General features: G+C 48.9%; 3 non-coding genes across 3 annotated transcripts; all 3 read right to left on the bottom strand.

The window, feature by feature from the left end:
• Nucleotides 1-259: 259 nt before the first annotated feature.
• On the bottom strand, nucleotides 260-331 carry TRNAP-CGG (transfer RNA proline (anticodon CGG)). The gene has a single exon. It is a non-coding gene; the product is annotated as a tRNA-Pro (tRNA).
• Nucleotides 332-12,272: 11,941 nt separating this feature from the next.
• On the bottom strand, nucleotides 12,273-12,344 carry TRNAP-AGG (transfer RNA proline (anticodon AGG)). Its single transcript has one exon. It is a non-coding gene; the product is annotated as a tRNA-Pro (tRNA).
• Nucleotides 12,345-12,555: 211 nt separating this feature from the next.
• On the bottom strand, nucleotides 12,556-12,627 carry TRNAP-AGG (transfer RNA proline (anticodon AGG)). The gene has a single exon. It is a non-coding gene; the product is annotated as a tRNA-Pro (tRNA).
• Between the last annotated feature and the right edge of the window lie 11,881 nt (nucleotides 12,628-24,508).

Raw genomic sequence — 24,508 nt, 5'->3', positions numbered from 1 at the left:
GTATTCAAAACAATTTTTTCCTGTTGGCAGCGTTGGCAAGATAACCTGGTAATCTTCTTCCGAAGCAGCAAAAAACCTGTTTCCGCGACCAGCAACCGCCGCTGACACCGCTCCGTCGGAGCACATGACAGCACGTCCGTTCGCTTCGGCGCCCGGAAGTGGAAAAAAGCCCCCCTTAGACCAACGAGCCGAGGACGACGCCGTGTGTTTGCCATTTAGTGTCAAGGGATGCGTTAGGTGGCTAATTAAAAAGAATGACGGGCTCATCCGGGATTTGAACCCGGGACCTCTCGCACCCGAAGCGAGAATCATACCCCTAGACCAACGAGCCGAGGACAACACCGCGTGTTGTCCATGAGTATTTTTTTCTTTATTGCCAGTACTTTCGCCCACATGAAATGAACACATTCATACATAAGCACTAAAACACAATCAACATCTTTGTTTAAAAAAAAAACGGCCGCCCAACTTGTGCGGAGCCGTTCATGCTAAAATTCCTTCATCGCCATTAATTGAACACGTGATAGCCACTCTAGAATACATTCCAGCATCTTTTTCGCCTGACCAAAATTCCTTATGCTTTCTTTAAAATACTGACGTGCCGGTCTTTGCATTGAGATCGGCGTGCCTTAATGCCATTCTGTATTTACAAATGCTGTGTACGGCAAATACCATGATCAAATCAAATGGGGTACCGTCATTTTCAATTGGCAAGTATCGGATTCCATACCCATAGAGAAATTTTTTTTCATTGTGCGTTACTAAAGCACATCCCGAAGGAACACAGCATCTCAGCATTGAAGGAATACATGCTCAAATGTCTCCTCCGCTCTGCATATTACACAGTGAGTGCCCCAGGGAACGAAAAAACATCTTTCAGCCATCCACGGATTGACAGTCAGAGTTCCAGTGTGTAATTTAAAAAGAAAGTCTTAACGCCACACGGGACTAACATTGCCTTAATTAACGCGGTTTAGTACCTTGTTACCTATATCTTCACTGTAAAGGGACCGATATAAAGGCACGAGGAGAACCACACTACAAAGGTCCTTGTACAGTTTTTCCGGTTGACTTCCCTCAGGTATTCGAGTGAAAACCGCGCCGTCTAAAACCTACATGAAACCCCATCTTCGCATAGAAAACCATACACTCCGCCGGGCATACTGCCAGCACAGACAACCATATTAGGCAAGTGCTTCCCCAGGCTAAGTTGACAGACAGTGTGTAGGAACGGGTGCTTAAAGTCCCGAAGAGATAACAACCGATTGACAACCAGTCTTAAAAACGAATGTGACAAACTTAGTTCTCCATTTCGAACTCGTAGAATTAAATTGGTGCGGCTTGATCTTTCCCAAGAAGATGCCCACACGAACACTGCAAACTCCCGATAAAACTTTTGTGTATGAACCCTGGAGCAATGCAAGAGTTGGAGGATATACCAAAGTTTGCTCACTAAAAATATGTTCCAAATTGTGGCTCTCGAGAGCACTGACCAATTCCATTCATTCCATTTATTTACTCTCCTCCACAATTTATCCACTTCACTCCTCTAGTGTATAGGCTTCGCTTTCTTTGTAACGCTCAAGGGTTTCTCCCAAGTATTTAACAGGAGTCGTAGTAAAACTCATGTTGCCAAAAGTGTCTGGGGCCTCCGGCCAATCTCAGAGCCAGAATCCTAGGCACTTACTCCAGTTTACCGCGCTGCCTCTGGCCGCACAAAAACTTATAACACATTTAACAGTCTGTTTTACACAGACGTAATTATTAAAAAACAATAATATATCATCCGCATAAGCCAACAGTCGGACTTCTAACTGATGCAGTTGATAACCGCGCATACAATCGCTCTGTATCACGCTCAAAGAAAATGACTATATACAAGCAAAACAACAGTGGCGAAAGAGGGCAACCCTGGCGCACCGAGCGCTTGACTGGAATGTGTGCACCCACCGCCTTGTTGACAACTAGACTTGTCGAGCAATCTTGGTACACCATGGCAACCCCGTCTCGAATAATTCTGCCCACATTCACATGATCTAGAATGCACGGAAGAATTTCATGAGGCACACTATCGAACGCTTTCTCCAGGTCAATTTGGATCATTGCCACTTGTGTGCCCATTAAGTGCGTCACAGCATTCGAGGACACTACGCGCTACATGTTTATTTGAGAGGTTAGATCGGCCTTTAATACCGCACGTTTGATGCGGCACCACCAGGTCGGTAATGACTGTCTGCAATCGCTAAGCCACCATTTTCATCATTATCTTAGTCTCCATTTGTGAGGCAGATTGAACTGTAAGAAGTTACTGTGCGCATTACAACAGGGTCTTATGATTTCGGTATAAGAACAGTGTGGGAGGATGTGAAGGACGGCGGCAGTACATTGAGATCGAATGCATCATAAAAGACAGCAGCTAAAACTGGGAAAATTACTCCTTTTAGGCGTTTATAAAAAGCTGAGGTTACACTATCCGGGCCCGGATACTGGCCCGGCTGCATGCTTTCAATAGCGTTTTTCACCTCCTCTACTGAGATAGCTGCCTCCAATATTTCCTTCGTACTGTCGTCTAGGCTTGGCATTAACAAAAGGAAGTCCTTCTTGAAGCGATCAATGTCAACTGAGCAGTTGGCAAATAACCCACTGTGGTGTTCGAAGAAAGCGCACTCAATATCTTCTGCTGTGTCACTAACTTTTCCACCAACTTCAGTTTCCTCTGTCTGATCGCGCCGCGCGTGCCACTTTTCTGAGCCCAACGCTCTTCTTGACGGAACTTCCCCCGCTATCAGCTTTCAAGCTCTCGCCCGCACCAGAGCACCGTGGTATCTTTCGATGTCGAACTGTTCTACTTTATGCTTTAGTGCGCGAATATCGTCCATGAACATGCCCACTCTTCACAGATCGCTTTTCCTCTGCCCCCTTTTGTCTGCGTATAGCACTCGCCCTCTCTAATGCATTGATTTTAACTGTCTGCTTGAAGTTCCCCCATTTTCTCTGTACGTCGTGTTACCCAGATGATTCATTGCTTCAACTTGCACCGTCACGTCCGCCATAAAAATCTCATCATCCAGTGATTTTGAATTCAATTTCCATAACTGCCACTCAAAGCTTTTTTCTTTCGTGCTTGCTACTAAGAAAGCGACTAGGCACTGATCAGTAAATGAAATAGCGCTCACTCGGTGCTCCTTGCAAAATGGTATCAAGCCAAGGCTTACGTATGCTCTATCCAAACGAGCGTGGCTCGAAGCCTGAAAATTGGTGTACTGTGTATTTCTTCCACCACCAAGGCATTCAGCCACGTCCGCCAAACTACTGTCTGCTATTATCTCATTTCGAATAGTGGTGCTTGCATCCTTGTACGGTCGGGCGCTAGTTTTTTCCCGGGCTGAAAGAACGCAGTTGAAATCACCAATAAGAATGACCAACCTATTACACGGGGTATACTGTTTTAGCTGTTCAAAAAAACTGCACTTTTAACCAGAAAAAGTCGGCGCATAAAAACAGATTACACCCACTCCAAAGACGATAACGAGAAATCACATACAATATACCGTCCTCGCGTGCATGACGCAACTGCCTCTATTTTGGCCCTTAGACTCTGCCGGACAAACAGTGCGCAGCCTGAAGAAAATCCCACGGAATGGCTTACGATAGCACTGTATCGCATTACGAATTGCCGCACCATGCCCCCGGTTTCCACGTCGCCGTCGACTTTCGTCTCCTGCACCGCTAGAATGTCAAGGTCAAAGTCGCTTAACAGGCGGTACAGTTGACTCTGTTTCCTCCTTGAGGCAAGCCCTCGGACATTTAAAGTTGCCACACGAATTGACTTATCCAGAGTCAGTGTAGCAAAATGGGAAAAAAACCGGGGGCATGGCGCTTAACTCAAAACTGCGGTTTGATCTAGAGTGCGTTAGCACAAGGTGGTGGTGGTGAAAGCATTTATTTGAGTATTGCAGAGAGTGGGCCGCTCCCCTTACAGTACTAGGTGGAGTCCCTTGTTCAGGGACCCCATTGGTCTGGGCCGCCACTCGAGCTCGCTGAACTAGGGCTTGTGGGCCGGTAGGTCCAGGCAGCTGAGCAGGGCCGCCTCCCAGTCCTTTCGGGTAGGAGAAAGCGTTATGGGCGGAAGAGAAGGATTGTGTTGGCATGCCCAGACCATGTGGAACGTGTCAGCCACCTCCCCACAGAAAGAGCAGAGGCCAGAGAAAGAAGAGTCGAAATGTTTGAGCACTGCCGGGCACAGTAGAGTGTTAGTAAAAAGTCTAAGCAGTATTCTCTCGTCCGCTTTCCCTAGCCCCTTGAGAGGAGCCGGGTACTGACGGTGCGAGTCCCGGTAATAAGCGGAGATATCTTTGAAAGTTAACAGAGGATACGAGTCCTGGTCCAGATCGGTAGGGTCTACGTCGCGGGCCCGGTTAGTGAGTGCGCGGGCATCCGAGTTGGCTGCCTCATTCCCTGGTATGCCCTGGTGGCCTGGAGTCCAAATGAGAAATCGGGTCGTGGGGTGCTGATCCCGAGCTGCTTCTCTGAAGTATTCGTTGCGCTGTTGGCGTTATCCAGCCCAGTTCATTATTCTGGCAATACCCTCGCGAGTCAGATATGATGAATTTAGATTCAGCGTGGGAGGCGGCTAGGGCGATTGCTACCTCCTCCACGTGAGTTGTGCTAAGTGCCTTAAAAGTGAGACCGTTCACCTCTCATCCCTCATGAACGACTGCGGCCGTGTACCATCCTTCCCTGGAATGACGTGGGCCCACAACGTCTCCATAGAAAACGCTGTGTTTGGAGCCATAATGGCGGTGATGGGCATTCGCCCGCGCCTGACGCCGTCCATTGTGGTTCTCTCTGTCCATTTTTGTAGGAAGGGGTCGAACACGGAGGGCGCCTCCCCATAGTTCTGGCACTCGTACCCTTTCCTCAATGTGATGGTCATGTTCTATATGTAGCCGGCTCAGTAGGCGACGACCGGACACGGTCTGGACAAGACGCGTGTATTGATTAGTGAGGTGCGCCTCGAGCAGCTCCCGATAGGTGTTCACCACCCCCAGTGCAAGAAGCCTCACATTTGAGGTAGAGATCGGGAGGTCGAGCGCCCTTTTGATCATCTTGAGGAGAGTAACCACCAAGATGTCTTCGTCGTGCTTGCGCAAGTGCAGGTATGGAGTCGAATATAGAATTCGACTCATCACAAAAGCATGGGCGAGTCGCATCCCATCCCTACTTCTGAGGCCCCCACCCTTAATGGAGACGCGGCGGACCATGCGGCCCAGTTGATCGCCAACCTTGCGAAGCTTGGCTATGGTTGTGTCAGCGCGACGGTTCTGGTGAATAAATAGTCCGAGGTCTGTAATGTCGGTGGCTTCGTGTATAGGTCCGCTAGCCAGAGAGAGAAGTATTGGGGTCCCAAGGCGGTCCCCACGGCGGCAAAGGCGGCGTTTCCGCCGTCTAGCACGCCGACGAAGTGTTCGGCAGCGGCCGAAAGGAAGTACGCCGTCCGACAGTCGTCTTGGCTGGCGGCTCGTCCACAGTAACGGCACTAAGCTCCTTCCCATTTTCGCCTGCGTAGTGAGGACGCTTTGCAGCCGCACTCATACTGTCGCTGTCCATCACGGTCATCGGTGCCTTCTCGGTGGATGGTTTCTCGCCTCCTCCGGGAGAGGGGTAGCCCGTAGTGCTTCCCTCGTCCTTATCGCTCCCGCCTTCTGCGTCTTCATGTCGACGCTTGTCTGCGGGCTTATCTGCACCGTCCATGAGTGCGTCCTCTTGAGTGTTTGACGATGCACCTTGCGTAACCAGGTTACGGCTCATTCTTGCTGTTTCCTCTGCGTCTTCCTCATCCGTGAGGTGGTCCGATATGTCGTTTGCCTGCACTGGTCCGGCTACGCTGGCGTACGTCTTTGCGCAGACAGCATCGACATGGCCGGAACGACAACGACTACAGCGCGGCACTTTGCAGTCGCGGCGCCTGTGCCCGGTGCTCTTGCAGCGCAGACGCAGGGGAGCAGGGCCCGGCACAACAACAGGAGTTAGCTCTCCAGCTATATTATGCTGATGTAGAATATCGACTATATTGACGTCGGAATGCAATTATAGCCCAACTGTACGAGTCGTCGACCCTTTTTCAGTGACACTTAGCGCCCGCCACTCTCCCGGGCTACATCCAACACCTTCCCGTGGGGCGACAGTGCCACGCGAACGTCTTCGTTGGTAACGCCATGCAGCAATTAGTGTATTTTAAGCGAACCTCTCGGTTAGTTGGATCGATGAGCAAACACGGGTGATCCTTTACCTTCACGTCGACGGCCAAGAGAAACTTCTGAGCAGCATCAGCAGTTGTCATTGTCACAGCCCACACGTGGTTCACTTGATACGCCCCCAACGCCAAAACGTCGGGGAGCGCACCAAGGTCGACCAAAGCGTCCAGGTATAGTCTGCAACACGATACGGTCGAGCTCTTCGATCGCCGTGCATGAAAACAGTGTTGGCGACTATGCGTCCGGGTGGCAGATTGGGTACAATAACCTGATAATCTTCGGCAGTAGCTGCAAAAAAATCATGTTACCGTGGCCCGACTGGACCATTGAACCCGCCCCGACGGAGCCCATCGAAACACGTCCTTCACCCCCGGTGGCCGGAAGTAGAATCAATCATACCCCTAGACCAACGAGGACGACGCCGTGTGTTGGCCATTTACTGTCACGGGATGCCTTCAAGTTCTTCTAGAGAGGTAATCCACTCTGGTGGATCGGGTAGTGCCCTGTATGGTTCTCTAAGGAGAACCACACTTTAAATCAAGTTTTCGTGCACAGGACGTGTATTGAGATCTGCATGTCGAACTTGCATCCTCGTTTACCACAGGCTGTGGAGGCCAAGGAGCATGATTAAATTCAAAGGAATGCCCTCACTCTAAAATGGTAGAAACCGTATCCCATATGGGTCTAAAGGAAGTTCTTTTTTCAGTGTTCTCTGGAGGACGTCCCAATGAAAGATTGGGTCCCAACAGTCCAGAAAGACGTGCTCTATTGTTTCAGGCTTCTTGCAAAGAAGGCAGTTTGTTGTCCAAGGAACGAAAATACCTTTTATGCGTTGCATATTGCAATCACTCAGTTCAGCCCTTGGGCGCGGCCGGGCAGCCACCACACCACGTGACGTGACGTCACGACAGCCGGAGGAAAAGCTGGGCCCCAACTCGCGCGGTCGCGCGCGGCCGCAGCCACCACCTGACTCCCGCTCCTACCGCTAGGGGCGCTGCGCCGGCGCGTGACGTCACGGAGGAAAAGCTGGGCCCCAACTCGCGCGGTCGCGCGCGGCCGCAGCCACCACCTGACTCCCGCTCCTCCCGCTAGGGGTGCTGCGCCGGCGCGTGACGTCACGGAGGAAAAGCTGGGCCCCAACTGGCGCGGTCGCGCGCGGCCGCAGCCACCACCTGACTCCCGCTCCTCCCGCTAGGGGCGCTGCGCTATGATTGACGTCACGGCATATCTATAAAAACCTGCGCTCCTTCGCCGGGACAGTCTTATACCCCTGTCACACGGGCATTTCGAGGGCCCTCGAACCGATAGTCTGTCGACTCAAAGGCGATCGAGCGCTGCTACACGGGCAGTTTCAATGGCGATCGAGTCAATAGCCTATCGAGTCAACGGAGCAGCACGGAACTCCATCGAGATATGCAGCGCATTCTTGGCTTAACCAAGCTAAGCCTGGCCATTTTTTCATGCAACCAAGTTTTAACTGGTAGTGTGTTGGAATGTAGTTTGAAAATGAAAGTTTCAACTGAGGGTCTAACTGGCATCCTTTCCACACATTTTAAAACATCTTGTCCAGGGCCTCCACTTTGCAGTAAACAGTACATTGGCAATGAAATCATCACATCCACAAGATCCTTATAGAGTTTCCGTTTACACACATTGCTCAAGTAGACTATTGAAAAATGCGCGTCCAACATTCTGTACGACAGGACAACTTTGCTCATGTAATCTGTCACTGCGCCACCCATATTCTCACTGGAGGACACCACAAACAGAGGGAGCATTTTTCGCAGTCGAATCTGGATGACTGTCCGCAAGAAGGCGTCTCCCTGGTCGCGAAGAAAAAATAGCGTGAAACAACCTGTCGCAAAAATAAATGCACAAGCCCCAACCCGCCAGCCTTTACAGGAAGAAACAAATTTGTTTGCGACATTTTTCCCACGTTGATGACCACATGAAAACTGAAAAGACGCGGTTGATTTTCTGGATGCTAACCCGAGCAGCGGAAAGCACATTCATAACATACCATATCTTGGCAACAAGGAACACATTACACACATAAGCACGCAAAAACATTGACAGTGGCCTGCCTTGCCATCCATTTGCCTTCTCTCTCGCCCTCTCCGCTTTGTGGGCGGGATCACGGTATGAATCGAGTGGCATGCCCAGATACTGAGTCGGCAAGTTCGACCATTGCAGACGAGGAAAGCGCTGAGGTGTGACGTCCCAGTCGCCGTGCCAAAACCCAGCACTCTTTTCGCAGTTCACTTTGAAGCCTGTCTGTTGACAGAATTTTTCCACAACAGTGGTAGCTTCTTGAACACTTTCTCTGTTTGAACAAAACACCGCAATGTCATCTGCGTACGCTAGTATTTTCACATGCGCTGCCTTTAGCCGAAAACCACTTATACGGTCGTTATTTATGATTGTCAAACACAGAGGCTCGAGATAGGCTGCAAACAATAAGGATGACAGAGGGCAGCCTTGTCTTACTGACGATCTCAAGCAAATACTATTAGTGAGTTCCCCATGAACAATAATTCTCGTCGTACAGTTCGGATACGCCATTCTAACGCCCTCCAAAATGACGCGGCCAACGTTTGAGTGTTCCATTAACAGAAACAGGGCGTCATGCGAAACCCGGTCGAAGGCTTTGGCGAGGTCCAGTTGCATCATTGCCACATGGGCACCAAGCACGTCACAGCATCCAAAAACTGTGTGTACAACGTGTACGCTTGTTGCGATCCTGCGGCCTTTAATGCAGCACGTCTGGTGTGGCCCAACTAGATTTACTATCACACTTTGTAGCCTTTGACCAGTACTTTCATGAATATTTTGTAATCCACGTTGGTGAGGCTTATCGGGCGATAAGACCCAACCAACAAGCGTTTTTCTGGATTCTCAGACTTTGTAATTAAAACGATGCGCGAGCTGGTAAATGACAGAGGAACTTGCTTACGCTCATACGCTTTGACTAGCACTCTGAGCAGAATGTGGGCGACCGGGAGCTTAGATGCTTTGTAGAATGCAGCGCCTAGGCCATCAGGTCCTGGCGACTTTCCTATTGGCAGTTCGTCTACTGCTTGTTCAATTTCAGCCAAAGTAATCGGTTGCTCGAGACGTGGTCTGACTTCATCATCGAGTTTTGGCATTTGGTGCAAAAAGTCAGGAAGTCGACTTTCACTTCGCGTCAGTGGCCAAGCAATTCCTTGTAGTGTTCTACAATCACGTTTTTCATCTCAGCGGTATCACTAGTGACGATGCCTCCGTTATTATTTGCCGTATTTCTTTCTGATTCGAGTATCTTTTCTCGTCGGACAGCGCTCGTTTTGTTGGCGTCTCTCTCGCCCAGAGTTTTTCAGGCCGCGCCCGTATCAGTGCTGCCTTGTACCTATCAGTGTCAAGGCATTCAATCTGCCGTTTCACGTCTTTTATTTCTCTCGTGTACATTCCTGGATGAAAGCTATCCATGCTAAGCAAGAAATCAAGTTATTTGGGCATTTCTTTCTTGTTTTGTTTTTCAGCATATCGAAGTGTACGGGCATTTTCGATCGCCATAATCTTTACTCGCTGCTTCAGCTCCTCCCACTTAATTGCATAACTGGAGAGCTGCACTGAATGTAGTTTTTCAAGATCTTTCGTGGTCTCTTTTACAAAAGTTTTGTTTTCTGAAAGTTTCGCGTTGAACTTCCACACATGCCAGTTAAATTGTGACCTTTGTTTGGTTCCGAAAGTTGCAATAACTAAACAATGGTCACTGAAACTTACGGGCTTAACGTCATACCAAGAGCACAGTGGAACCAGTTCAAGTGAGATATACATTCGGTCCTGTCTGCCGTGGCTATCGCGTTGAAAATGAGTATACCTGGGGCGCGCATTGCAAGCCTACAAATTAACGATTTCTTCAAGGTTACCGTCACCGACAAAAGCATTAAGGAGCTGAGGGCTTTAATCCCTGACCAGCGAAGATTTTGCGCGGTCCTGAGCAAAACAAACGCAATTGAAGCAGCTTAGCAGGATTAAAATCTTGTCGCAATTTAGATGTGGTTGAAGGTCTTCAAAATGGTTCTGCGCTCAGTCTCGGCATTCGGAGCATAAACACAGACAACACGCCAAAATAGATTCGAAAACCAAAAATCAACAAGAAGTAGGCGACCACTTTCGAAAGCAGCAACAGAAACAACATTATTACCAAAACTTTTCCGAATATAAATAGCGCAGCCTCCCAACGTGCCGACAGAATGACAGACACATATGTCGGACAAACAACGAAATGAGGACACCATGAGATCATTTTACTCCGCGCTCTCGATCTTAGTTTCTTGGATGGCATTTAAATCAAGACTGTTTTCAACAAAAAGGCGATAGAGCTGTCTTTGTTTCCTTCATGCTCCTAAGCCACGAACATTTAGCGACGCTAAACAAAACGCTGCATCAAGTGTGACCGCCATGATCTACTGAAGCAGGCCCCGCAATAAAAGTTCGTAAGGAGCCAAAGGTGTCTCTGAACTCACAGCGCCTGAAGTGTCCATGTACTGCTCTTTCATTCCGCCGTCCGCACGTGTCTTGAAAGTCAACCACCTGTCTGCATGTCTCAGGGCAACAAGCATACACACTATCATCACCGTCGTCTTCTTGTAGGCGCCGCCTCCCCCCCCCCCCCCCCCCACACGCAACCTGACACAGGAACCGCACTGCTTGGGAGGTGGTTTTGCCGCCTGCCTCGGCTCACTCGGGATGTTCGGACGAGGTTTGAATGTGGGTCGCCTCATACCGGCCGTTTTCGACGGTGGTTCCTCGCTGGCACTGGCGTCAGGCTGCTCTCCGGCATATTTTTGCTCGCGCGAGCGTTTTCCTGCCAGGCAGGCACCAACGCCAGCTTCTCCCCGAGAAATATCCATTGGGTCGACCTCGGTAGACACGGAGTTCGAGTCGTCCGTCGTGAGCTCCTTCGAAACGTCTTGCAACGCCGCACTCTCTTCTTGCCCAGCATCTTTCCATCCTTCTTTCTTCAAACTTGGGGCTGTGCTGACGCTGGGGCCGGGCTCTGCCGCTACCTGAACATCAAGCGTGGGTTTCGTAAGTACCGCAGCGGGTTTTTCTGCCTGCGAGGCCTCTTCTGCATCAGCCTCATCTATGTATAACTCGGACGACCTGTCACTATTCCCAGGGCCGGTTACACTGGCATAATAACGAGGACACTGGCCTTCCTCATGACCGAACCGTCGGCAGGTTCCGCAGCGAAGAATGCGACACTCACGCCTAATATGACCTGTGCCGCGGCAGCGCAGGCAAAGCGGAGCTCTGCCAGGCACAACCACAAGAGCCAACTCGCCGCTGACGCTCACCTGGTGCGGAAGGTCATCAAGCTGGACACCAGCATTCAACTTAAGGGTCACAAGCCTCGTTGTTGAGCTCTTGTCGGAGACGCCCAGTGCTCGCCACCGCTCCCTTGAAATGTCGGTCACCTTCCCGAATGCTGCGAAGCCGAGCCGCACATTGTCGTCCGGTACACTGTGAAGGAGCCAGTGAAGCTTCATCCGGCCATCTCGATTGGCGGGATCAATGACAAGACACCGGGCGCTTTTCCCTTGCAAGTCACCCGCGCTGACGATTTTCTTCACAGCGTCGGCGTCCTTAAAGGTCACGGCCCACACATGATTCATGCGCTACGCCCCCAGGGCGATAACGTCAGGCATGAGCGAAAGCGGAGCGAGCACGTCGCAGAAATCTTCAACCCTGAATGGGCGGGCCGTGATGTCGCCATGCAAAAAAAAAAGTGTTCTCGACACAACGCCCTGTAGGCAAACTCGGCAATGCGACCTGATAATGTCCGATGCAAAAATCCTGTTTCCGCGGCCAGACATGGCCGCTGTAGCTGCTCCAATGGAGCCCGTCATCGCACGTCCGTCACGCTCGGTGGCCGGAAGTCGAATCCTAGACCAACGAGGCGAGGACAACGCCGTGTGTTAGCCATTTAGTGTCATGGGATGCATTTGGTGGCTAAAGAAACAAAAAGACGGGCTCGTCCGGGATTTGAACCGGGGACCTCTCGCACCCTAAGCGAGAATCATACCCCTAGACCAACGAGCCGAGGAACACCCCGTGTGTTGGCCATTTAGTTGCATGGGATGCATTTGGTGGCTAAATAAAAATACATTACGGGCTCGTCCGGTATTTCCTACCGGGACCTCACGCACCCTAAGCGAGAATCATACGCCTAGACCAACGAGCCGAGGACGACGCCGTGTGTTGGCCATTCAGTGTCATGGGATGCCTTTGGTGGCTAAAGAAACAAAAAGACGGGCTCGTCCGGGATTTTAACCCGGGACCTCTCGCACCCTAAGCGAGAATCATACCCCTAGACCAACGAGCCGAGGACAGCGCCGTGTGTTGGCCGTTTAGTGTCATGGGATGCATTTGGTTGCTAAAAAAAAAGATCGGCTCATCCGGGATTTGAACCCGGGACCTCCCGCACCGTAAGCGAGAATACACCTTCTACACCAACGAGCTTTTTTTTCTTTGTTGCCTGTTCTGCGGCCAGCAACACTATATGTTTACATATACACAAATGAAATAATTTAAAAGGCGCATGCCTCTGTTTGGAATGCGCCAGTGTTTAAAAGCGTTTCAAATTGACAAGAGCGTGTAACACCGGCAGCCAGTCTGGCTGCTCACTGTTTGCCTTACACACTTAGCGTATGAAAGCAACACTTTCAAAGAAGTACTTTCATGCAGGCCTTGGGTTCAGATCGGCATGATGAACAGCCATTCTAGTGCGCCATATGCTATGGAGGCACAGGGCTATAATCATATCTTATGGCAGCCCTCCTTCATTAGCGGTAGGGAGAAAGCGGATGCCGTACAGCGTGATTGGCAAGTACTTTTTTATGGTTCGTTTCAGTATGTCCCATACAGAAACCGCGTCTGAACCGTAAAGAAATATGTGGTCAATGGTCTCCGGTCTTCTACAGTGCAAACAGTTTACAGTTCAGAGGACGAAGAGGCCTTTTTGCTCGAGCCACGGCTTGACCGGTGTCACAAAATTCGGCGCATCTTCGAAAAACCCGGCACTGCGCGTAAGCAATCGCGCCCGCGCACGGTAAAATAAAGAAAAAAAACAGCGGCGAAGGAACCTCCGGGGGTTCCGTAACTTTCCACTTAGCTCGCCTGCGCGGCGCTGCGGGAGGCATTGCCGCGCGCGGCGCCGATTTTTTTCCAATGTTGGAGACGTTTTTGCTTGTTGTCGACGGAAAGGGGGTAACCTTGTGCGCGCAAAAGTGATACCCTCCCCCTTCGCTCCGGCGCCGATGACTCAGCGTGCCGAGAATGACCTAGGTTGTTCTAGAAGGTGTTTTCTGTGCTCGACCAATGGGGTCTCGCGCCCAGCGCAAGAATAAGAAGTTTGTGGGGTTGAAGCTGCGTGTATGTGCGCGCCTGCCCTGGCGCGAAGAACAAACAGACGCGGACTGCGCCTATAAATGAGGGGCTGCAACCGCTGTCGTTTAGCCCGAGCCGACGTTTAAGCTTTCGAGAAGCGCGCCCGCTCGACTCCCGGGAGGACACCACTCGACCAGCCACGACCAGCGAGGCAATGTGCGCCAACCTGCGGGACGACCCCGTCGTGCTCCTCAGGTCGTCGGACTGTCGCATTGCCTGGTGAACAAATTGTGTTTTGTTTATTTGTCTCTCTGTGTGTTAGTGCACTTTAGGTGCAAAGATTTTGTTGAATTGTATCTCTCTCTATTGTGACGTTGCATGAGTTGCATTGTATTTGTGAATCACTTTGTATCTGCTTGTACGAGTGATTGTGAAAACCTCTGTATCGTCTCTCAGCTGTATAAACTTTGTTTTGCTTTGTGAACCTTTGGCTCCGACCCATTCTCTGGCTTGCGAACGGCTGAAGCTGGGCACCAAACGACCAACCCCCTTCTCACTTGGTAGCTGGTCTCCGGCTGAGCTTGCCACGCTGAGTCGAGGTCATCTCCTCTGTGACCGAGACCGTTACCCCCACACGCTCTAAGGGTGTCTGGGAGCGCATGCAAAAGTGCGCGAAGTGGTGACAACCGGGAGCGTCGCAGTGTGTACTTGAAAAAAGAAGCTTTTCACAGACGGCCTAACCGGCATCCGCTTTACCTTCTTCAAAACATCCTTATCCTCTCCGTATGGATACAACGAACGATACATTGGCACTGGCATACACACATCAACGATATCTTTTTACAGTTTCTTCCGCGTGACATTGCTCAGGTACTGTACCGAAAAACGTGCCTGAAGGAAGCGGAAAGACAAAACGACCTCCCGTAAAAATCCGCGCACACCTAGCCCATAGGCCAGAGTAGATGAGACAAAAAAGAACGGCAAATGATCACGCAGTCTCGTTTGAATTACTGTCCGCAGAAATCCATCAGTTTGGTCTCACGCAAACGGAAACCTGGAAACCACTTGCTTCAAAAACAGGTGGCTAAACCCAACCCTCCACTCTTCATTGCGCGAAACAGATTGGTGCGATTCGTGCGCTCCCATGTTGAACGCCATATATACACAGCAAACACTCGGTGCAGTTTTTGTATGCTCACTCTCGACGCACACATGACTTGCAGGACATACCAAACCTTCGCTACAAAAAAAAATAGATTGCAGACAGTTGATCTCGCAAATATAGAGAGGTCCTGTCCTCCTAACTTCGCTGTTTTTTACTTAATGCGTTCCGCTTCGTGCTTCCAATATTCTGCGGTGTCTTTATAGTGCTGCAGAGGCACTCCGAGATACTTCGTTGACGAGAACGACCATTGCATATTTTCAAACACAGCTGGCATGAGGCACCATTCACCGTGCCAGATACCGACTGATTGGCTCCAATTGATACTACTTCCCGTCATCTTGCAGAACTTGGTTGCCACTTTTACTGCGTTGCTGACACTGGGCTTGGCGCAGAAAATCACAATGTCGTCCGCGTATGACAAAAGCTTATCTTCGCTTGAACAAAACCTAAAACCGGTAATAGCCTTGTTCGTTATAATGATTAAACAAAATGGCTCGAGAAACAAAGCGAATAATAAAGGTGACAAGGGACACCCTTGCCGAACATACGATTTCTCTTGGATTGAAGTGGTTGTTGTCTTATTTATTATAATTGTGGTAAAATTATTAGCGTAACATAGCTCTATCCCCTGTAAAAGTATCTTGCCGAATTGACGTGTTTCAAAACACTAAATAGGAGTTTGTGAGCGACATTATCGAAAACTTTTTCTAAATCCAACTGAACCATTGCTACTTTCCCGCAGTGCGCATCACAGCACTCTAGAACACTTCTTGTCACGTGTATGTTCGTTTGGATAGAACGACCTCTAATGCCGCATGTTTGGTGCGGTCCCACTAGCTGTTGTACTACCCGTTGTCTTTACCCTAATACTTTCGCAAAAATCTTATAATCTGTGTTAGCCAGCGTTATCGGTCGGTACGAACGCAGAGACAACAGTGCAGTAGGGTAATCAGATTTGGGAATCAGCACCACATGGCTATGTCAAAAAGACGGAGGTAATTTTTTTTTAAGCAAAATTTATTGCCCCAGGGCATCAATGATAGGTGAAGGTGTGATGAATGATATAGTAGAGATTAAATGAATGGAAAAGGGTTCGCTGATTTGATGAAGTCCAGTAGAGAACGATGGTACAGTCCCTGCTTCCAGGCAATGTACGAAGAAGGGTTGGTTGGTGAAAGACCTGCTACCATCAGGTGCCGGGTCCTTGTAGGCTTGGGAGCTGGGCAGTCCCACAGTAAGTGATGAATGTCGGCCTCAATGTCCTCGTGTTTACATATCGGGCACCCCGGCCGAGGAAACAATTCTCGGTACTGAGGCCACTGAGGTACTGAGGTAATTCTTTTGTGTAGTATGCTTCGTCTATCACACATTGTAGGACCATTGCCACCTTGTCTTTAAAAGCTTTATAAAATGCCGAACTGAACACATCCAGTCCTGGTGCTTTTCCGGTGCTTAAGTTATCACTAACACTTCCTATTTCTGTTATGGTAATTGGTGCCTCTAGGCTTTCTTTCACTTCTTCTTCTAGCTTTGGCATGAAATTTAAGAACTCTGTTTCAAATCCTGCTACGAGTTCTGGTTCCCGGCCAAACAGTTCTCACTAATAACCTACGAAAGCGCGCTGAATAGATTCGCAGTCTCGCACAACTGTGTCTCTTAACGTTATCGCTCTTATTTTGTTGCGTGCAGCATAGCTCCTTTCGTGTGACATGGATCGTCGAGTCGGGGCTTCCCCGATGTATAAAATCTTTCAGCACGCGCGCGTATTCCCGCTCCTCGGTATCTTTCTACATCGATTATCTCATGTTCGCTCTTAACTTCTCTTATTTCGTTATCGAACCGACCCGGTGACAAAGCATGTTCGCTCAAATAGCAGTCCAACTTTTTTCTGAGTTCATTTCCTTTTTTTCCTCTTATTCTTGCTCAGTACGCTGGCTCTTTCTATTGCAGTTTTTTTCGCTTCTTGTTTGAATAGTTCCCACGCCTCAGTGTAGCTTTGCGTCTTGCATGCAAACACGTCGTTCATTTTGTCTTGCATTTTCTGTATAAAGTAATCATCATCAAGAATCTGAGCATTTGACTTCCGCAGATCCCAGTTGAATTTCGTTGTTTTTTTCGGATCCAACGTCACAGTGACCAAACTGTGATTACTAAATGAAACATTTTTAACATTGTAATTGGTACACGCCGGCACCAGTGTTGCCGAAACGTAAATTCGGTCTAATCTGGCAGAGACTTCCTCGCTGCTGATGGGTAAAGTATTGCGACGTTGAATTAGACATAAAGTAACCCACGAGTATGTTTTTGCAGGCTAGTTGGTGCCTAAGCATTCTGGGTATTTTTGCGCAAAAGACACGACACAAAAGAAACGAGGTAGGTCCTGTCTACCTCGTTTCTTTTGTGTCGTGTCTTTTGCGCAAAAATACCCAGAAAGTAACCCACATCTGCTAGTGCTCGGTCTTCTACACATTCGCTCAGAAACACTGAGCTCGCGTCTCGAACCGGTGCCTGTCTCACTCGATCTTCTGATCTGCACACGCAGTTAAAATCCCCCAACATGACAATAATCCTTACATCACTGTTCAGGTGTTGATCAACACTTTCAAAAAACGTTTTTCGTTAACTTGCACTATCTGGAGCATATAAACAAATAACTCGGAACTTATCTGCATGTAGAAAAACGTCACACACAATGAGGCGGCCACTGTCACTAGCGTAAACTTTCTATAAACGCCTCAAGAGAATTTTTAACAAATAAAGCACACCCACCCGCTGTACCTATAGCGTCAGAAATGCACCCATTATACCGCGCTCTGAAAGGTTCCAGCATGCGGTTCGTTGCCTCTTCACTTTCAAATTTCTTTTCTTTAACAGCGATTACATCTAAGTCATGTTCCATAAAAAGCTAAGTTGGTATTGTTTCCTACGAATAGACAAGCCGCGCACGTTGAGCTTGCCCACGTGTAAACTTGTTTCTAGATTGACTGCCATTTTTCCTTAAAGAAGCACCCGAACCGCACAGTATCACCCTCACTATTGGAATGTATCATCAAAGTAGCATTTCCAACAACCTGAACAGTCGCTTCCGCCATTCGGCTGGCTGAGGCGGCGCTTCTTATGTCACCGCAGGACGGGAGTTCTGCGGACTAAGACATATAGAGTCAGGTACCACGAGATAGACACGTTGTGCGTTGCGTGCGGAGAGGAGGAGAAAACGGCTGAACATTCGATACTTTTCTCTAAAGGGCTTCACCCTACAGTGGAAAGCAGCGGGGCTGATTTATCCAAGACATTGGGGCTTAAGGACAATAAAGGAAAAGTTGATTTTAAGCGGGTAGAAAACCAAACGAAGGTTATCTGATTGATGGCTAAAATCAAGACAGGAGTAAAATTGCATAAGTCGTGGCTAGGTGGCTTGAGCTACCGCCCCATTTAAAGGGTTCAGCCGTATCCACCCATCCATCCATCCATCCATCCGTCCGTCCGTCCGTCCGTCCGTTCGTTCGTTCGTTCGTTCGTCCATCCATCCATCCATCCATCCATCCATCCATCCATCCATCCATCCATCCATCCATCCATCCATCCATCCATCCATCCATCCATCCATCCATCCATCCATCCATCCATCCATCCTAGAAAGTGTTTGTATCTTAGCCATTGTCGCTCGCCGGCGGTTTCGACACACTTAGCGTCGGGTCACGTCGGCGGCAGCGCGCAAGGCTTCCGCTCGGGCCGAGGCTCGGGCGCAATTTTGGGTGCCAGCTTCAATGTTGATCTTCGGATGGGCGTAGTTTTCACAGGCGGCTCCCCGCCGACTTCGTTGCTTGTGCCGTGCGTCTCGTTGCCGCTATCGTCGTGAGGTCGCTTCGCGCGGTGGCCCCGACTCTCGACATCACAACGTCTTCAGTTCCCTGTTGCGTGTCGGTCGCAGTGTGAGAGGCGTTAGTAATTTTTTCGCGATTCTTTTCGGGGTAGTCGTTGGTGGACGTTGTAGCACTCCCCGGCTTACCCTCCTCTGTTGGTGCGCTCTGTGACTCTTCATCCGCAGGAGGAAGCGGGCTAATGGCGTCTTGAGCTGGCGGTACAGTAGCAGCACCAGTTTCTTCACCAAGAATCTTCTTTTCTTGACTATTCAGATACAAACCGAGAGCGAGAGATTTTCCACTGGTGCCTACGGCTGCCCTTTGACTGCATCAGATAGCGAGGCCAAGAACTTCGGACTATCATCGCCTAAAGAGGGCCGTGAGCCTGCACGACAGCAACCACGTGGTCAACACAAGGCTACAAAAACTGCGAAGGTAGGTGCCTCTGGCCACTCGGCAGGAGCGAGGCAGCAAAGGACGCTGTTCTTCGCCAAGAATCTTCTTTTCATGCCTATTCAGGTTAGACATCTGTTTTTGTGGTTCTTTCTTTAAAAGGCATACTGCTGCTTTCGCTGCTTCCAGTGTTGTTTTTGTCATTTCTATTTGCTTGTCTGTACAGTAACATGGGAACGCGTTTTGAGGACCTCAGGGAAGAGTTAAAGAAACAAATGAAAGAATTTCTGAGCAAGGTTGAACGAGACCTTCGAAAAAAACTGAGGGAGATTAAAGAAAGTCTTCAGTTCTTCAACAACAATTTTGAAGACACTAAAGCTAAAAACGAAGCCCTAGAGAAGGAGAATGCAGCATAGGAAATGGAAAACAAGGCTCCGCGGAAAAAATACGACCACATAAGAAAGCAACTAGAGGGGCACGATCTCAGGATCATAGCAGGAGAACAGTTCTCTAGAAACTGCAATGTCGAAATGAAAGGTATTTTGCAGGAGCAGAATAGGATGTGACAAGCACTGTGTGCAAGGTTGCGACATTGCTATAAATGACAACAACGCCTGACGACATTGAAGTTTGCCACAGAGTAAAGGCTTGCAATGACCTAACCTGTCCAAACATTGTTCTTAAACTGAAAAGCCGATCGTAACGCAGCCTGCTTCTCCAGAAAGCCAAAAAACTCGACTTTCAATGACTGACCTGGGAAACTCTTCAAGTAATCCTATTTTCATCAATGAGCACCTCTGCTCAGCCCTAAAGGTGCTAATTGGTAAAACTGTACAAAAGAAAAAGGCTAGCAACTGGAAATTTGTCTGGGTTAGGGATGGCAAACTCCTTGCTCGTAAGGAAGAAAAGTCAAACGTGCTGCATGCGCAATGAGAGCGCGACATTTATAAGATTGCCTAAAGTGTGCCTACCTGATCTCGTGCTGTGTTTCTGCATCCGGAAATGGCGATAACACCTGTAGAACTTAACTCAATTTTTTGCCCCCATGGCCAAAACAGTCTCATATGTTTTCACTTAAATATACGGTCGGCGCGAAACAAAGAGGATCAGTTACCCGCTCTTTTAAACAGCTTTAGTTTTCAGTTCGACGTATTAATGCTTACCGAAACGCGGCTTACATCTGACACGGATGTCATGACGGATGCAGAATACAACACGTTTTTTCTAAACCGACCAAACAATCGCGGTGTTGGTGTATTCATGCATGCATATAAAACGATCATTTCACTGTGCGTTACTTGAAGAATTTTTTGTTACCCCGTTGAGTATGAGCGTCTTGCTGTAACATGCCAAAAATATCTGCTTGTAGTAATGTACCATCCACCTGAGGGTAACGTCTCTAGTTTCCTCCGTCTCATTGACAAGATACTTAATTATGTAAATTAAAATAACCTCGTTCTTATCCTCGGAGGTGATCTTAATATTGACATGCTAACTCTATCTACATTACAGCATAACTTTGAAACACTCCTTGACTCACTTGGGTTTAACAACCTAATTGAAACAGCTACACGCATGACACCAAATAGCAACACATTGATGGGTCTATTTATAACTAATGAAGCTATACAAAATACTACCTCCGGTGTCCTTGCCTCACATATCAGTGACCACATGCCAATCTTCCTCTTTAGTCGAACGACACGTAAAGACAGGCGGACGAAACCAGGCGTTAGCCAAAAAAGGCAGAGCATGGATAATAATACATTACAAAAATTTCGCACTATTCTCCGAGGAACAAACTTGGATGTCGTATATAGCTAAGAAACCTCTGATGAAGCGTATAATAATTTTTGTCTCTAGTTCTAAACGCGTATCTCGTATCATTTATTTCAGTCGCAAAGCAAAAACCAACAAGATCTCAGAAACCTTGGATATGGAAAGAATGTCTTAAAATGGTACGAAAGAAAGATAAATTGTTCAGGAAGTTCATAACCACACGAGACACAAATGACTGGGACATATTTAAACGCCATAGAAACAAAAACATTGCTCTTATACGGAAAGAGAAGCGAGAATACCTTTACGATCTTTTTCAGCCGGAGTGCAACTCTAAACCGGATGTTCTCTGGAAAAAATAAATAAGATCTTAAACCGTTGTATTACAGATCATGGCGTTAAAGAAATAACTATAAACAACTCCCTGGTTTCTGGCATTGAGTTGGCGGAGGCATTCAACAATCATTTTGTTAATTTAGTTTCTAGTTCATGTCATCCTGAGGCGATAAATGGAATCAATGGAAACAGTAATAGTTTGTACTTGAGTCCCACAGATGAGAGTGAGATTCATACAGCATTCATTTCTTTGAACAAAAGCACGGTTCGTGATATCGATGACATACACATTAAGCCGGTGAAACAGGTTTTAGATCTAATCTTACAGCCTCTTTCATTTATATATAATTTGGTTCTTTCCACAGGAAACTTTCCTCAGAAAATGCAGGCATCAAAAGTAGTTGTACTGTACAAGGGGGTGACAAAAACAACTTGTCGAACTACCGTCCGATATCTATACTGCCTGTTTTTTCTAAGTCCTTAGAAAAATTAATACTATCTAGAATCATTAACTTTGCAGAAAAATGTGATCTAATTAGTTCCGCACAATATGGTTTTCGTACAGGCCGATCCTCGGAACTGGCCTTCCTGGCAAAGAAAGATTTAATTCTGAAAGGATATGAGAACAAAGAGATGGTTGCTGGTGTATACATTGACTACTCCAATGTGTTCGACCGCTTAAATCATCAGACTTTACTAAAGAAGTTAGAAACATATGGAATCGACGAGGCTTTCCTCGGGGCAAGAAAGCTACGGAGTAGAAAACGGATCAAAGTGTATCTCGGTAATGCCCTCGACGTGTGTGCGCAGCTAGAGCAGAAGAAGACTTGCATTGCGAGCTATACTTCCGCTAACATAAACACAGGCATTTATGCTATCGCTTGTTCCACATGTAATTGTTGCACTGCAGCTTTCCGAGCTTCCAAAGTCTAATTACATATGACCATGGCCACGACCTCTCCTTCGCCGATATGCATCCACAGCTGAAGGGAGCACGATGTGATTGACCTGACAGTGCGACAGAGAAGACGCCAAGGGGCCGAGTAGCAGCGAGAGTGGCGCGAGTCTTCCAGCAAATCTTATTCGAAGAGAGAAAGTTTCGGTAGCGATTCGCAAATTACAGTCGCATGATTGAAGACGAAGCCATTCGGCACGTCACGAATCCACCATGTAGTAGTGGTAAAAATCTTTTCCAGGTGAAATTGGGGCATGGGGACTGAGGAAGCGATGTAGCTTCGGTGGTCGGTCCAGTTGGCCTCCGAAGCTGCCTTGGCCCTTGCCACCAGCATGAGCTGCGTGTTCGAGTCGGAGTCGGTCAGGATGGCCTCCCGCTGCTCTAGATTAGAGCTATTAATCTTGGTCAATAAAGGGGTCCTTTCGCAGTCCCAAGTGAAGTGGTAGTTAGTGGCGCAGCCCCACACCACACCCATCCTTTCATGTATCTAGTCGGCCAGATTTTATGAAACATGACTGATCTTGGAGATGTGTGTTTGAAATCGCATGAGCGTGGTGGCCTGCTCTCCACTGAGGTTGTACGCCGGAACCGCGCTCTCAGCATTGGCTTCTTTTCTTCCTCGTAAGCTTCTGGCATGCTGAAGGGTTCGACCGGCAAAACTAGTATCCAGTTCGTGTACCCTCGGATAACGGCATTTATCGTGACATTTCTCAGAAGGGCCGAGGGGCACGTCAAGCCAAATCTTACTGGCTTTTTACCCTCGACCCTCTCCCTCTGTCACATGGGAAATAAAGAATTGAATTGAATTGAACGCCAGTGTCGGGAACCGAAATGATGGTGTGTGTTTTTTTTTCAATTGGAAACACTGCAGAGAACGCCCGCTGGTAAAGCTGGGATACCCAGCGGAAGCTGTGGCGAAGACAAAATATACAATGACAGCAATATAAGGGGCACTTTCCTGGTGAAGCCGAAGCCCAAAATAGGACCCGAATAACCATGAGGGCAGAAGGGCGGCGAGATCGTCAGAGTAATACAGGTGCCTCAAGAAGTACAGAAAGGAGGAAAACGCGAGGGCCGGTGCAGTAGCGAACGTGGTAAAAAACAGCGCAGCGACGACGGTCACGTACGAAGAAGACGGACAAGCGCTTGTTCGTCTTCTTTCTTCGTACGTGTCCGTCGTCGCTGCGCAGTTTTTTACCACGTCCATGATGCACCAACTAGCTCAGTTGTCGGTTCTTCTGCAGTACCGAACATCAAAGAAAATGCGATCACCGGTAAGTATGTACGCACAAGGGCCGCAAAAACAATGGAGAATATCGTCGCAGCCCTGACTCCGACAGAGGCCAACCGGCAGGGATTGAGCTACTGGACAGCGACGGATTCTCACGCCGAGACGAGGGCATACAGGGACGGAAGGATCGGCTGCAAAGCTGCAAGGACCTTCTCTGATCGAAAACAACCCATACACGTAACTAAAGAAGAGTCGACAAAAAAATGGCCAGGCTTAGCTTGGTTAATCCAAGAATGCGTTGCATATCTCGATGGAGTTCCCTGCTGCTCCGTTGACTCGATAGGCTATTGACTCGATCGCCATTGAAACTGCCCGTGTAGCAGCGCTCGATCGCCTTTGAGTCGATAGACTATCGGTTCGAGGGCCCTCGAAATGCCCGTGTGACAGGGGTATAAGACTGTCCCAGCGAAGGAGCGCAGCTCTTTTATACATATGCCGTGACGTCAATCATAGCGCGGCGCCCATAGCGGGAGGAGCGGGAGTCAGGTGGTGGCTGCGGCCGCGCGCGACCGCGCCAGTTGGGGCCCAGCTTTTCCTCCGTGACGTTACGCGCCGGTGCAGCGCCCCTAGCGCGAGGAGCGGGAGTCAGGTGGTGGCTGCGGCCGCGCGCGACCGCGCGAGTTGGGGCCCAGCTTTTCCTCCGGCTGTTGTGACGTCACGTCACGTGGTTGCGCTAAAGGTCAATGGTGGCTGCCCGGCCGCGCCCAAGGGCTGAACTGAGTGATTGCAATATGCAACGCATAAAACAGTCGTTTTTCGCTACGCGGCACAACAGTCGCAGCGCCGCCTGAACACTGCACGTTCCCTTGAGAGAAAAGAAGACGGTCTCCCCAAGCAGCGTGCGTAGCAGGTGCAAAGCACAGAGCACGCGCTAAGTGGATGCCTGCCGGAAGTTGGAGAGAACAGGCGACGTGGAAGCGACGAAACAAAGCAAGAGACGGCCGAGCTACAGCGGCCACCATGAACAGCGAGGTCTGGCTTTTACGGTCGTTGCCCATACTGGAGGGCTGCCAGCACCGTGATGGCGGAGCTACCATGGCCCCTGCTGAGCTGAAGCGTTACCCCAGCTCCTCCTCTGATTTCTTCGACGTTTGC

This window comes from Amblyomma americanum, chromosome 5 (genome assembly GCF_052857255.1).
Source record: "Amblyomma americanum isolate KBUSLIRL-KWMA chromosome 5, ASM5285725v1, whole genome shotgun sequence".
NCBI classification, from domain to species: domain Eukaryota; kingdom Metazoa; phylum Arthropoda; class Arachnida; order Ixodida; family Ixodidae; genus Amblyomma; species Amblyomma americanum.
The sequence above is the reverse complement of the archived record's forward strand: the minus strand, read 5'-3'. Positions and strand labels throughout refer to the sequence as shown.